A 6,000-nucleotide genomic window follows, 5' to 3' on the forward strand; every position below is an offset into this window, starting at 1 on the left:
CAAAACAATGTTGGTCCTGCTCAGAATCTACCCCCACTTCTCTCCCCGATACCAGCCAGTATGAGGACTAAGTTTCAGTATAATCCACCTGGGTAAGTACAGTGTCTGATAAGGGAGGGGAGGATCATATGGCAAAGGAGCTGCAGGATCTGGCTGACTTAAGCCAGCAGGACCCCAGAGAAAATGCCTGGAAGTGGATCCCAAAGATGCTGGATCAAGAGTGGGGAATAGGAAGTCAGGAAAGGGACACTTTGTTGTTATAGTAATACTGTGCAGTGACATAGGATTTGACACCCTGGCAATGACCCTGGAATGACTGTTAGAAGCTTGGCTTTCCTACTATTTCTGTGACATTAATCACATTTTAATCACAACTTTCATATCTGTAAAATAGAGGACTGGGACAATATTGATTATTTTTTAAAAACTGTTATTTTAGGTTCGGGGGTACACATGAAGGTTTGTTACATAGGTAAACTCATGTCATGGGGGTTTGTTGTACAGATTATTTCATCACCCAGGTATTAAGCCCAGTACCCAATAGTTATCTTTTCTTCTCCTTTCCCTCCTCCCACCGTCCACCCTCAAGTAGACCCCAGTGTCTGTTGTTTCCTTCTTTGCATTTGTAAGTTCTCATCATTTAGCTCCCACTTATAAGTGAGAACATGTGGTATTTGGTTTTCTGTTTCTGTGTTAGTTTGCTAATGATAATAGCCTCCAGCACCATCCGTGTTCCCACGAAATACATGATCTCATTCTTTTTTATGGCTGCACAGTATTCCATGGTATAAATGTACCAAATTTTCTTTATCCAATTTGTTGTTGATGGACATTTAGGTTGATTCTATGTCTTTGCTATTGTGAATAGTGCTGTTGAATATCAAGCAGCTATGGAATGCCTCCAGAAAGCACACAGGAGTTTGTTATCTGAAATTCAGACACTGCATGCACAAATGAATGGTAGGAAAATGACTCTGAAAAGTGAACAAAAGAATGAGAAACCAAGCCAAGATGAACATTTGCATGCATGTGTCTTTATGGTAGAATGATTTATATTCTTCAGGATATATACCCAGTAATGGGATTGCTGGGTCAAACGGTAGTTCTGCTTTTAGCTCTTTGAGGAATCACCACACTGATTTCCACAATGGTTGAACTAATTTGCACTCCTACCAACAGCATATAAATGTTCTCATTTCTCTGTAACCTCACCAGCATCTGGTTTTTTTTTGTTTTGTTTTGTTTTTTTGACTGTTTAGTCATCACCATTCTGACTGGTGTGTGATGGTATCTTCACAGTGGTTTTGATTTGCGTTTCTCTAATGATCAGTAATATTGAGCTTTTGTTCATGTGCTTCTTGGCCACATGTATGCCTTCTTTTGAAAAGTGTCTGTTTATGTTCTTTGCCCACTTTCTAAGGGGTCCTTTGTCCACTTTCTATGGGGTTGTTTTCTCTTGTAATATTGTTTAAGTTTCTTATAGATGCTGGATATTAGACCTTTGTCAGTTGCACAGTTTGAAAATTGTCTCCCATTCTGTAGGTTGTCTGTTTACTCTCTTGATAATTTCTTTTGCTATGCAGAAGCTCTTAAGAGTCATTAGATCCCTCTTGTCAATTTTGGCTTTTCTTGCATTGCTTTTGGTGTCTTTGTCATGAAATCTTTGTCTGTTTCTATGTCCAAGATGGTATTGCCTAGGTTGTCTTCCAGAGTTTTTATAGTTTTGGGTTTTACATTTAAGTCTTTGATCCATCTTGAGTTTATTTTTGTAAATGGTATAAAGCAGGGGTCCGGCTTCAATCTTTTGCATGTGCCTACTTAGTCACCCCAGCACCATTTATTGAACAGGGAGTCTTATCCCCATTGCTTGTTTTTGCCAGCTTTGTTGAAGATCAGATTATTGTAGGTGTGTGGCCTTATTTCTGGGCTCTCTATTCTGTTCTATTGGTCTATGTGCCTGGTTTTGTACCATTACCATGCTGTTTTGGTTACTGTAGCCCTGTAGTATAGTTTGAAGTCAGGTAACATGATGCCTCCAGCTTTGTTATTTTTGCTTAGGATTGCCTTGACTATTTGAGCTCTTTTTGGTTCTACATAAATTTTAAAATAGATTTTTCTAGTTCCATGAAAAAGGTTGTTGGCAGTTTAGTAGGAATAGCATTGAATCTGTAAGTTCTTTGGGCAGTATGGCAATTTTAATAATATTGATTTTTCCTATCCATGAGCATGAAATGTTTTTCCATTTGTTTGTGTCTTCTCTGATATTTTTGAGCAGTGCTCTGTAATTCTCATTGTAGAGGTCTTTCACCTCCCTAGTTAGCTGTATTCCTAGGTATTTGATTCTTTCTGTGAATGGGATTGCCTTTCTGATTTAACTCTTGTCTTGGCTGTTGCTGGTGTATAGGAATACTAGTGTTTTTTGTACATTGATTTTGTATCTTGAAACTTTGCTGAAGTTGTTTATCAGCTGAAGGAAATTTTGGGCCAAGACTATAAGGTTTTCTAGATATAGGCCAGGTGTGGTGGCTCACACCTGTAATCCCAGCACTTTGGGAGGTTGAGGTGGGTGGATCACCTGACGTCAGGAGTTCGAGACTAGCCTGACCAACATGGAGAAACCCTGTCTCTATTGAAAAATACAAAATTAGCAGGCGTGGTGGTGTATACCACTAATCCCAGCTGCTCTGGAGGCTGAGGCAGGAGAGTCACTTGAACCCGGGAGGCAGAGGTTGTGGTGAGCCGAGATCATGCCACTGCACTCCAACATGGGCAACAAGAGTGAGACTCTGTCTCAAGAAAAAAAGAGGTTTTCTAGATATAGAATAATGTCGTCTGCAAAGAGAGATAGTTTGACTTCCTTTCTTCCTATTTGGATGCCCTTTATTTCTATTTCTTGCCTAACTGTTCTGTCTAGGACTTCCAATACTATGTTGAATAGGAGTGGTGAGAGAGGGCATCCTTGTCTTGTGCCAGTTTTCAAGAGGAATGCTTCCAGCTTTTCCCATTCAGTATGATGTTAACTGTGGGTCTGTCAAACATGGCTCTTATTATTTTGAGGTATGTTCCTTCAATACGTAGTTTATTGAGAGTTTTTAACATGAAGGGTGTTGAATTTTATCTAAAGCGTTTTCGGCATCTATTGAGATAATCATGTGGTTTTTGTCTTTGGTTCTGTTTATATGCTGGATTACATTTATTGATTTGCGCATATTGAACAAGACTTGCATCCCAGGGATGAAGCCCACTTGATCATGGTGGATGAGCTTTTTGATGTGCTGCTGGATTCTGTTTGCCAGTATTTTATTGAGGATTTTTGCATCAATGTTCATCAAGGATATTGGCCTGATGTTTTCTTTTTTGTTGTGTCTCTGCCAAGTTTTGGTATCAGAATGATGGTGGCTTCATAGAATGAGCCGGGGAGGAGTCCTTTCTCCCCAGTTTTTTGGAATAGTTTTATAGAAATGGTACCATCTCTTCTTTGTACACACGGTAAAATTCAGCTGTGAATCCATGAGGTCCTGAGCTTTATTTTGGTTGGTAGGCTATTTATTACTGACTTACTTTTGGAGATCATTATTGGTCTATTCAGGGGGTCAGTTTCTTCCTGGTTCAGTCTTGGGAGGGTATATGTGTCCAGGAATTTATCCATCTATTCTAGGTTTTCTAGTTTGTGTGCATAGTGGTTTCTGGTGGTTATTTTTATTTCGGTGGGGTCAGTGGTAACATTCCCTTCATCATTTCCAATTGTGTTTATTTGGATCTTCTCTCTTTTCTTCTTTATTAGTCTAGCTGGTAGCCTATCTATCTTTTTAATTTTTTAAAAGAAACAATTCCTGGATTTGTTGATTCTTTGAATGGTTTCTCATGTCTCAAATTCCTTCATTTCGACTCTGATTTTGGTTATTTCTTGTTTTCTGCTAGCTTTGGTTGATTTGTTCTTGCCTCTCTAATTCCTTCATCTGTTATGTTAAGTTGTTAATTTGAGATCTTTCTAACTTTTTGATGTGGGCATTTTGTGCTATGAATTTCCCTTTTATCATTGCCTTAGCTATGTCCTAGAGATTCTGGTATGTTGTAATTTTTTTCTCATTATATTCAAATAACTTCTTGATTTTTGCCTTAACTTCATTATTTACCCAAAAGCCATTCTGGAGCGTGTTTAGCCTTCATGTCATTGCCTGATTTTGAATGATTTTCTTGGTCTTTGACTTCTATTTTTATTGCACTGCAGTCAGAGAGTGTGTTTGGTATTATTTCAGTTATTTTGCATTTGCTGAGGATTGTTTTACATCCAATTATGTAGTTGCTTTTAGAGTAGATGACATATGGCGATAAGAAGAATGTATATTCTTCTGTTTTTGAGTGGAGAGCTCTGAAGAGGTCTATCAGATCCATTTGGTCCAATGTTGAATTCAGGTCCTGAATATCTTTGTTAATTTTCTGCCTCAATTATGTGTCTAATATTGTCAGTGGAGTGTTGAAGTCTCCCACTATTAATGTGTGGGAGTCTATGCCTCTTTGTAGGTCTCTAAGAACTTGCTTCATGAATCTGGGTGCCCCTGTGTTCGGTGCATATACATTTAGGATAGTTGGATCTTCTTGTTGAATCGAACCCTTTACCATTATGTAATGCCCTTCTTTGTCTTTTTTGATCTTTGTTGTTTTGAAGTTTGTTTTGTCTGAAATTAGGATTGCAACCTCAGCTTTTTTCTGTTTTCCCTTTGCTTCGTAGATTTTCCTCCATGCCTTTATTTTGAGCCTTTTGGTGTCATTATGTGTGAGATGGGTCTCTTAAAGGCAGCATACCATTGGGGCTTGCTTTTTTATCCATCTTGTCATTCTGTGCCTTTTAAGTTGAGCATTTAGCCCATTTACATTCAAAGTTACTATTGTTATGTGTGGATTTGATCCTGTCATTGTGTTGTTAGCTGATTATTATGTTGGTTTGTGTGGTTGCTTTACAGTGACACTAGTCTGTGTGTTTAAGTGTGTTTTTGTATTAGCTGGTAGTGATCTTTTCTTTCTATATTTAGTGCTTCTTTTGAGATCTCTTGTAAGGCAGGTCTGGTAGTAAAGAATTCCTTCAACATTTGCTTATCTGAAAAGAATCTTATTTCTCCTTTGCCTGGGAAGCTTAGTTTGGCTGCATATAAAATTATTGGTTGAAGATTGTTTTCTGTAAAAATGTTGAATATAGGCCCCCACTCTCTTTTGGCTTATAGGGTTTCAGCTGAGAGGTCCACTGTTAGCCTGATGGGATTTCCTTTGCAGGTAACCTGCCTTTTCTCTCTGGCTGCCTTTAACATTCTTTCTTTCATTTTTACCTTGGAAAATCTGACAATTATGTGTCTTAGGGATGATCTTCTTGTGTAGAATCTTGCAGGAGTTCTCTGTATTTCCTGTATTTGACTGTTGTCCTCTCTAGCAAGGTTGTGGAAGTTTTCAGGGACAATATATTAAAATATGTTTTCCAAGCTGTTTGCTTTCTCCCCCTTCCTTTCAGGGATGCCAGTGATTTGTAGATTTCGCTTCTTTACATAATCCCCTACTTCTTGGAGGTTTTGTTCATTCCTTTTTATTCTTTTTTCTTTGTTTTTGTCTGACTGTCTTATTTCAGAAAGCCAGTTTTCGAGTTCTGAGATTCTTTCCTCAGCTTGGTTTATTCTACTGTTAATACTTGTGATTGCATTGTGAAATTCTTGTACTGTGTTATTCAGCTATGTCAGACCCATTAGGTTCTTTATTATACTGGCTATTTTGTCTTTCAGCTCCTGTATCACTTTATCGTGATTCGTAGTTTCTTTGGATTGGGTTTTGCTGTCCTCCTGAATCTCAATGATCTTCATTCCTCTACATATCCTAAATTCTATTTCTGTCATTTCAGCCAGCTCAGCCTGGATAAGCACTCTTGTTAGAGAATTTGTATGGTCATTTGGAGCACATATGACACTCTGGCCATTTTAATTACTGGAGTTCTTGCGTTAGTTCTTTCTCATCTCC

The sequence above is a fragment of the Pongo abelii genome, chromosome 8, assembly GCF_028885655.2.
Source record: "Pongo abelii isolate AG06213 chromosome 8, NHGRI_mPonAbe1-v2.0_pri, whole genome shotgun sequence".
Lineage (NCBI taxonomy): Eukaryota > Metazoa > Chordata > Mammalia > Primates > Hominidae > Pongo > Pongo abelii.